The sequence below is a fragment of the Macrobrachium rosenbergii genome, chromosome 21 (genome assembly GCF_040412425.1).
Source record: "Macrobrachium rosenbergii isolate ZJJX-2024 chromosome 21, ASM4041242v1, whole genome shotgun sequence".
Lineage (NCBI taxonomy): Eukaryota > Metazoa > Arthropoda > Malacostraca > Decapoda > Palaemonidae > Macrobrachium > Macrobrachium rosenbergii.
Genome location: NC_089761.1, coordinates 16,794,890 through 16,804,889, shown reverse-complemented (window position 1 = coordinate 16,804,889; position 10,000 = coordinate 16,794,890). Strand labels below are relative to the sequence as shown.

Sequence of the window (10,000 nt, the reverse complement as noted above, 5' to 3'; positions counted from 1 at the left end):
TTATCTAATTTCTCGAATAACATGTTTTCCTGTGACCATATAACCACAGGCAACAATAACTCGGGAGTTTACTCAGATAAACAGCCTTCACTAACAAATACCTTTGTAGCATTTCACATTCAAATTTCACGCAGCCATGACGCATGCGCAGAAATAGACAGGGCGTGTAGCCACTTAGCAGCCAAGCTTGCTATAGTTACAGCCTGTCCCCTTTAGGCAATATTACGGAAAACGTAAACAAAACAGTTGTGTAAAGGCAGTTAGAAGTTCATAGTGCCACGCTCGTTAAGAGTGCCACGAATGGGTAGCCTACAGAGAGCCATACATCATCCGCCATTAAAGGCCAGTTTGCCTTATCATCCAATCTACGCTACGTCAGCTCCTCACTCGTGAAGATAAGGATACGCTTTTATAAAGGGACTGAGAATGGTGACAATGAGTGAACGTGTGTGTGCGTAAGATTGTTCATGAATGTGTATATGCAGACGTGCAAGGATGCGTAAATATTTGGAGATGTAAAAACGCATGCGCGCTCACACACAACATAAGCACACACACACATATACATATATACATTGTATAGCATAAGACGGTATACATAATATACATATATACATGTATGGTTTGTATGCTTAGATATATGACGATGCAAATACACATACGTACGTGCCCGCACGAGCGCACACATACGCACACACATATATGTATATAAATATATATATGTGTGTGTGTGCATGTGTGCGTGTATATATATATATATATATATATATATGAATGTCTTTTCCTGTAATACTACAGTGTAATATGAAAATAAGAAGGCCCATAAAACACTATTTAAACGTTGACACCATATATTTCGGGCACTTGTTTCTGTGCCCCTGTTCACTGGTAGAATATGGTAACTTTCCACCTGTCCATATTCTACCAGTGAACAGGGGCACAGAAACAAGTGCCCGAAATATATGGTTTCAATGTTTAAATAGTGTTTTATGGGCCTTCTTATATATATATATATATATATATATATATATATATATATATATATATATATATATATATATATATATATATATATATAGCGGAGACGACAGACCTACTCCATTTATACACCTGAATAAATTTACATTATAAAAAATCAAGCGATACATTTACTGTGCTGAAATTACAAAAGATTTTATATGCAACTGCACGATTCTTATTATAGTCCTCTAATATTTCTTTTTCACACCAGGGGTGACACCAACTCAATATACATAAGAATATATGCAAAAATCTCCATTGTATACAGGCATTAAAATAATAAGTAATCTCCCTCCGTAACTGATGCAAATTCCTTTGAGGACAATACAAATATAAAAAAAAAAGCACTGGAATTATGCATCAGAGTGTGACGGATATAAAAATGCCTCGTAACTTGTAATGTAGCGAAAATGCTTTTAAAGTGAATGTTTTGACTACTGGCTTCCTAAGAGGAGAGGAGGGGCTGGCGTCAGGTTACATGTCACGGTATTTCCCAAATTGGTCACCCAGAACATGGATCACTTCATAGCTGTGTGTGTGTGTGTGTGTAATGTAGTTAGTTCTCTAATATATGGATGTATGTGTGTCTGTATATATGTATAAATGCGTATGTATATACTTTACATATATACAATTATATATCTATATATATATATATATATATATATATATATATATATATATATATATATATATATATAATACATACATACATACACACATATATATATATATATATACAGTATATATATATATATATATATATATATATATATATATATATATATATATATATATATATATATATATATATATATATATATATATATATATATATATATATATATATATATATACATATATATATATATATGGATTGTGTTTATAAGTAATCTGACATTTCGTATACGACACAGATACTTATTTTATATATCTGTTCTGATGCTTCATTTCTTTCCATTACTTTCTAAATCACTGTTACTCTCGTGATAGAACCATTTATTTCTTAAATTCTGCTGGGCAGCTTCTTCCTTTCTTACGCTCTAAATCACATATATTAAAGCTACTGATTTTCTATTTCTTTCATATTAATTTACCTCAATCTGATTCAGAAGCCCATTTCTAATGTTATATTACCTGTTCTAATATATGAATGAAGCACATTCCCGACTTCCGTGTTCATATGACAGCCGTAACTCAATTCTCACTGTCAACACCTTTTTGGCTTACACTTCCGAACGCCGCCAAAACTGGTCGCAAATCATTGAAGGAAACTGAATCATTGTGAGAGGAAATGAAGCAGAAACTAACTTTCCTTATTATAAAAAAAAAAAACTAAGACACAGACTTTCTTGTAGAGGAGGAAAATGATAAGGAGTATTTTTATGAGACAAGGAAATGATGTGGGGAAAAAGTGGTAGTAAGGGATGTTTTGGGCTATCAGTATCTTAATACATCACAGTTCTGTATATAATTTCATACAAGCCTTCAAAAGCATTATTGCTTATGAATGTAAGGGCATCTGATTTCAATACGACAGAATAATAATAATAATAATAATAATAATAATAATAATAATAATAATAATAATAATAATAATAATAATGTGTTTGTCATAAAAATCCACAATTATATAGTAAATTATATAGTAAATACATTACTATGTAAAATAAACAGACTTTCAAGTGTTCGAAAGCCTTTAATTTTACATAGTAATATATCTACTATATAATTGTGGATTTTTATTACACTTATTGTTTTTCACGAAATTGTGAATCTCTTAGCAATAATAATAATAATAATAATAATAATAATAATAATAATAATAATAATAATAATAATAATAATAATAATAATAATAATAATAACAAATACTTTACCAGGTGTTTTCATTTTCATTCATATATCTTCGTGTCCGTCCTAAGGAACATTTTTTTAGTCGATGCTGAAAGTTACTTAACTCTCTCTCTCTCTCTCTCTCTCTCTCTCTCTCTCTCTCTCTCTCTCTCTCTCTCTCTCTCTCTTGGTGAGTGAAAAGGAGGCCAGGGCATTCTTCGGGTAATTCCGGTTAAGCTTTGAGGAGCCATTCTGTTCGACAAATTATACACAAGGATCAAAAGTGAACATGTGTTAGTCGAGGTAACACTTTGATGACTGCACCATACTTATTTGAGAAATCACGCGATTTTAGGAAAGGAACGCCCCCTACTCTCCCCCAACAAAAAAACTTAGCAAAGGCGATGTTAAATATTTTGGTAATATTTAAAAAAATCGGAGTTGGAAAATTAAATGAATAAATACAATTTCACTGGTTTATCAAAATAATAAAATTATTAAAATACTGGGCGTTCGTAGGCTCACATTAGTCCACCGAGAAATTTAAGGTTTGTTGGACATGGAGCTAAATCGTGGGGAACTTAAGTACCAAGATATCTCTCTCTCTCTCTCTCTCTCTCTCTCTCTCTCTCTCGGAACCTTACTGCAGCGGGATGAATGTCACTAACGTACTTTGTCAAGGTATAATTTCCTCTTTCAAGTCGGTTTCAAAAAACCAAAAACAAGTAAAAAAGTTTTATTGTTTTTTGCTCAGGACATGAAGCGAAATGTGTAAGGGGAGTAGAGGGGAGTGGGGAAGGGGAAGAACGAGAGAGAGAGAGAGAGAGAGAGAGAGAGAGAGAGAGAGAGAGAGAGAGAGAGAGAGAGACTCTAAAATATCACGGTGGTCGGACGCCTGCGGAGCCTACTCACTGTTTTGGTTTTCTATGCCAAATCCACTTCTTAGGAGCTGACGAGCCGACCGACTTCACGCTGACTCTCTCTCTCTCTCTCTCTCTCTCTCTCTCTCTCTCTCTCTCTCTCTCTCTCTCTCTCTCATTTTTGGTTTGCATGATACACGAGATTCATTATGTAATTCGACATTCTCTTTTCCTCGTGCGTTTAAGTTGTAAACAGCTTTTCATGCCCGGTGTAAATTAAACTTACACATCAGTAGTGATATGAAAGCCTTAAAAGTTATTACAACACATACATTGAAAAATAGCCAATTTGGCTTTTAAAATGTTTTGTTCAAATGCATTACTAGGCATTTCGATCAGCAATTCATTACATCTTCGGATAAAATTCACGTTACTGAATAACTAAAATCGATGGTAAGTATTATACCTATAATTCTAATCTATTTTACCTGAATCATGATAAGCGACTCATCGTGAAGTAACAGCGTACTGTGTTTAAGCTTTAAATTTCAAGCATATAGCCACAAATAAATATGGTACAGTGCCCAAAATCTCTCTCTCTCTCTCTCTCTCTCTCTCTCTCTCTCTCTCTATATATATATATATATATATATATATATATATATATATATATATATATATATATATATATATATATATATATATATATATATATATATATATATATATATATATATATATATATATATATATATATATATATATATATATATATATATATATATATATATATATATATATATATATATATATATATATATATATATATATATATATATATATATATATATATATATATATATATATATATATATATATATATATATATATATATATATATACATTTACATACACACACATATATATATATATACACAGTATCACTCAGAAATAAGTATGTCTTTGTATGTATAACTTTATATGTGGACCATGCTTTCATGTATACATACATATATGTACAAGGCATGTATGCATCCCTGAATATATGTATTTGAGCAAATACGGCTAAATATGCTAAAACCTAGCCAGTTACAATACTAACAATTAACCGCTACTTCTTACTCATTCATTTACTACGAGGCTAATTGCGGCTTCGACGCACCTTTTACTCATTTTACCGTTTCTCTCATCTTTCCTCGTGTACGTCCGATCATTTTATGTGCCCTAAAAATTCCTCAGTAAGAACCGAAAGGTCATAAGAGTCTATTTTACGGCATCTTTCTGACCTCTCTCTTTCTCCCTTCTCTCCTCCTCGTCCTCTCCTATCTCCTCGTTTCTTTTTTTTCCTTTCTTTTTATCCATCCTATCATCCCCCTCTTTTTGTCTCTCTTTCCAAGTTCTTTCTTTTCGCCATCCGTCTTTCTTTTTTATCCTGTTCCTTTCTTGCAATCTTTCTTCTTCCTGTCCACGCCCATCTCTCTCTTTTTCTGTCTCTGTCTCTGCCTCTCTCTCTCTGTCTCTCTCTCTCTCTTATTCAGTTCATTCAATTTTTCTCGCATTCTTCTCTATTTCTTCCTCAGTTTGTTTTTCTAATTATTCTCTCCTCCTCCTCCTCCTCCTCCTCCTCCTCCTCCTCTATATTTTGCCCTTTGTTCTAATTGTAGTTTATTTTTTGTTTCTCTTTTCCCTGCATGCGTATATTTTCTTATCACCTTTTCTATTATTTCTAATTCTTCCTTAATCTTCACTATTCATAATAGTCCATTTGCAATTCTTACTTTTCTTTTTCAAATCATCGCACATTTTCTGATGATCAGTATATCAATAACAATAATAATGATTCATAAAAATCTCATAATAGCATGAGTCACTAAAATGGTGAAGAAACTCACAGTGGTGTAGATGTAAATATATATTTCAGAAATATATATAAAAAATGATATTCATAAAAATCTCATAATAGCATGGATCACTAAAATGATGAAGAAATCCACAGTGGTGTAGATGTAGATATATATTTCAGAAATTTATATATATATAAAAAAGAAAGCTTTCGAAAACCTGCTCGATCCTCCTTCTCAATCTCAAATATATATAAAATGTATATTTACATCAACACCACTGTGGATTTCTTCACCGATAACAATAATGGAAAACCACTTAATAAAAAAGCAAGTCGTACTCACAATGACGTACGAAGGGGCGAAATAAAATTAAATTAATTTTCTCACTCTCTCTCTACCTGCCCGCACTGAGATGTCGTTTACTGCTTTGAATAAACCCGAACATCTGACGAGATGGTAAACCGAGATTACGAAACTCAAGTCTCTCAAAGATTCTGTCATAAAAATGTTCACGGTTCGAGGCTTCACTGGGCGTGTATGACAAGCGCTTCGGATTCGCACTGTTGCCAGATAATGCGGTCTCAAAAATGCTTCGTCTGAGTTTTTTTTTTTATGTGGGGAGGCGGGGGCGGGGTGGGGGGGCGGGGGGGGAGGTTGGGGGGAAGGTTCGTGAGCGTCCAAAACCAGACGTGTCTGCATATGCAGGGACGTCTGTCGAAATTTCCCTGCACCAGATGGAGTTTCAATAATATTCAATGCAGATCTTTTGAGTGTTTGTTCATTATTGGACAGTGTTTGTATACTTGTGATGATCTACGTATTTGCAGTAACGACTAAGAATACTGATTCAGTAACTTGAAGAAAAGCAGAAGAATTATTTGTATCTTACAGCAACAGAATTATTCTGTGACTTGCAGAAAAGAAAAAAAAATAGTCTGAAACTTAAATCAAAAGACAGAATCCTCTGAAAGTTTTCTCCACAGCGAAATAGTGAAAAGCAGCGAAAATTTTCGATGGGTTAGGCACATGAGAATTGAAGTGCAGTTGCATTTGTCCTTTTGTTTAAAAATCTGAACCTAAATGAAAATGCGGCCGAGACATATTTGGCCATAATCTTGGGAGAAAAAAAAAATTCAACATCATTAAAAAAAATTATTTCATGTTCCATAAATCATTTAAAGAATCTAACGACGATTAAGTCCTCATCTTAACCAAAAGTGAAGCAAGATTTCCTCCAGGTTAGGAGAAAATTGTACGGTTTCTTGACGAGTAAGAAAAATTTAATGACTGAAGTCTAATTTTTCCCAAGATTCCCAGATTAAAATGATTCAGCAGGTATTTCATTTAAGTTAATATTCTTAAGCATATATTGTGCATCAACCAAAAGCTTAAGGAGATTAATTCGCGTTACTTAGCAATAACTTCATACTAGTAAAACCAGTAAAGCTTTCCTCGTTCGAAAATTCAAATTAAACTTGAGTGGGTTACAGGACAGCTATGCGGCGACAGATTGCTGATAAAACATTACCTCGTTCTCAAACTCTATAAAACCTAAGAATTCTTACTTTCATCTTTAGAAAAGACGCTAAAAATAATTGGAAATATTTAAAAAATTTAATAAATAACAATCAAATACGAAAACATGGCTTCAATACCCACTCACCCACACCGCCAGGTAAATAACAATTTCCTGCGACCGCGAGCCCGAGAAATTCACAAAACCTTGAAGGGGAAATTTTGACATTTCTTGCAACAGTGCCAGTGAGTGCCATGTTGGCAGTCAGGTGACAGAATCGCCTACGGCACCATGATGGACGCCCAGCAATTACCCCAAGATGAATAAGGGTCCTTGATTCTTAATCTGTTATTTTATTTTGCCCTGCGTCGTCCTCCTTCTTCTTTGCTGAGGTTGACATGAGAAGTCCAAAGAGCTTGCCAGTGAGTGCGTGCTTGTGTCCGCGCATTTGAAGTTTTGAAGTTGTTTTATTTTTCTGTTCTCTCAATCTCCATGAAACTGCCGTCACCCGCTGCCTTCCCTTTGAAGTCCGAAAAACACCCCCATTGTTAGTGCCTTCATTTTTGGAAAGACAGGTCAAGATTGCCATGCAGCGATAAACTCCCAACATCGCTTTTATCGCTTCGCTGTCTAATTTTCCCTATCCCTGTCTCCCCTCCCCTACCCTGCCCACTCTCCCACCCCCATCCACCCAAACACCCCCTTTCCTTCTCTTACTTTATGCATACGGTGAGATTTGATTTGTGTCTCGATACAACGCGCGAGGTATTTCACTTAATTAAGTAGCTCTTTGAGTTAGCGGATCTCTCAACCCCGCGAGCCCCCTGTCTCCTCATCTCTCTCTCTCTCTCTCTCTCTCTCTCTCTCTCTCTCTCTCTCTCTCTCGACGGCAGATGCTGCTGAGAGATAATCTTAATCAAGGTAAAAATCATGTTGTCCAATTATATGCATACTTATCAACCGCGTGCATGTGGTGTGTGTGTGTGTGTGTGTGTGTGCGTGCGCTCGCGTGTGTGTGTGTGTATGCCACAAGGTTCAGCCGCCTCGTAAATGTTGTCAGCATTTTTCCCGGATGTTGGCCAAAAGTGCATTTTTAAAACTACTTCGTCTCTGCCATATTTCCTCTGATTAAAGTAACTCGCTTTCGCTTTCATATCATCAAGGTACGCTGACTGAGCCAGTTAGTCTCAGTGGGTGATTCTTGTCCTGTCATCCACAGCACGATATTGCATTAATGCTTTTTATTCTGAACGAGGCCAAGACTGTTATCATTTCATTTACGCGTGTGGGGCTAAAATGTAAACAAAACTCCCCCAAAATAAGTAGTTTTTGGTATTAATTATGAATAAGGAATCGTAATCTCAAAAATCAATTGCCATCTCGCCTCCCTTGCACCTAGGTCCAAGTGTAAAATTCTAAAAGAGAAGTTATATCAATGAAACAACTTCAGCATGGTTCTAATTCTTTATGAATGCTTCTGCTGAACTCAAACTAGGAATGGGCCGATTAACTTGGCCGGAACTTTGTTGCTGGAAAATCCTTCTCCAGTTTTTTTTTTTTCTTTTACATGATAAGGGTATACTTGTAAAGACGTACAAGTACTTGTAGACATCTTTCAAGAATCACTAAAAAACTCTGTTGATATCCTCGGGTTTCAGCAATTCACTTGAGGAAATTGCTTGCAAGGTTTTTGCTCTGAATTATGATGGATAACATCTAATCGATTTAAAACTGTGCTATTTCCGAATATATACACGAACAGATATTTTTGGAAAACTATATAGTACAAATTTTGTTACACCAATAATGAAAAACTTCCATGTGAAATAATTATATATACAATTACTAAACTTCATTAATTCAGCAAAGTTAGCATTCCTATTGAAGTTTAAAAATCTCCCTTACGGGAACTTGGGCCAATGGCCTACAATTGACTTAATTATAGCCTTCTAGGTCTGATACCCTTGATCCCAGAAACGCATATGCAAGAACCTTTCTGTTGGCAACAAGTAGCCTCGTTTCGTTAATACTGAAACCTACAGATTTTTCCCTCAAAGCGTCTTCTACAGTGAAAGAGAAAAAGTGGCTGTGCTACAATAAACAAATTAAATAAAAAAATTAAAAAAACTTTTATAATCTAAAACTAGTATCACTTGCGTAAGATTCTCAGTCAAGCTGATCTAACTCCTCTATTAATCATACTCTAAATTACAGTTATGCAGATCCTATACTACTGATACATGTCTAAATATATTTATATTATGAAAAAAAAAATAAGTACGATCTTCCAATCTCCCTAAATCCCGCTACAGATCAGTTAAAGCTCCACAATTTCAGTTTAATTCCATTCCTTTCCGAAACTGTTTTTTTTTTATATTATTCTAAAGAATTAACGATACAAAGTGAAATATGCCTTTGTCATTACAATGGAGTTGGGTTAATGTGAAAACTGTATTGCATCGTTTATTTAGACCGAATAACCTGAGCGAACAGAGTTTCACAGAACTAAAGGTATAAAGAATAGCGACTGATAGCATATGGTTGACAGAGATAGTTGAAAGTGTATTTTATCACCTAACATGGAAGTCACTGCCAGGGAAAGTAGCTAGAAAATCTGATGGCGAAATCATTAAATGTGCTTAGCTAGAATAGGGAGCAATGGCAGTTGTTAATCATAAAAGTAAGTTTTTATATAAAATGAGCATTCATTATTATGTATATATGAAAAAAAAAACTATATAATTAAACAATCTATTACACATACCGCGAAGCAAGTGTAAATTTATATAACCAATAACAGATCACATACTTCAGAGGATACAGAGGAATTAAGAACAATAGTTATACGGTCACGACCGGGCATAATACAACCAAGAAGTGTTCTACAGCGACCGCAAATTGCAACAAAAATACTCCAAACAATC

General features: G+C 34.4%; 1 protein-coding gene across 1 annotated transcript in view; it reads right to left on the bottom strand.

Annotated features, from left to right (window-relative positions):
- Positions 1 to 10,000, bottom strand: part of nau (nautilus) — a 169,332-nt gene that overhangs the window by 113,620 nt on the left and 45,712 nt on the right. The window lies entirely within an intron of this gene.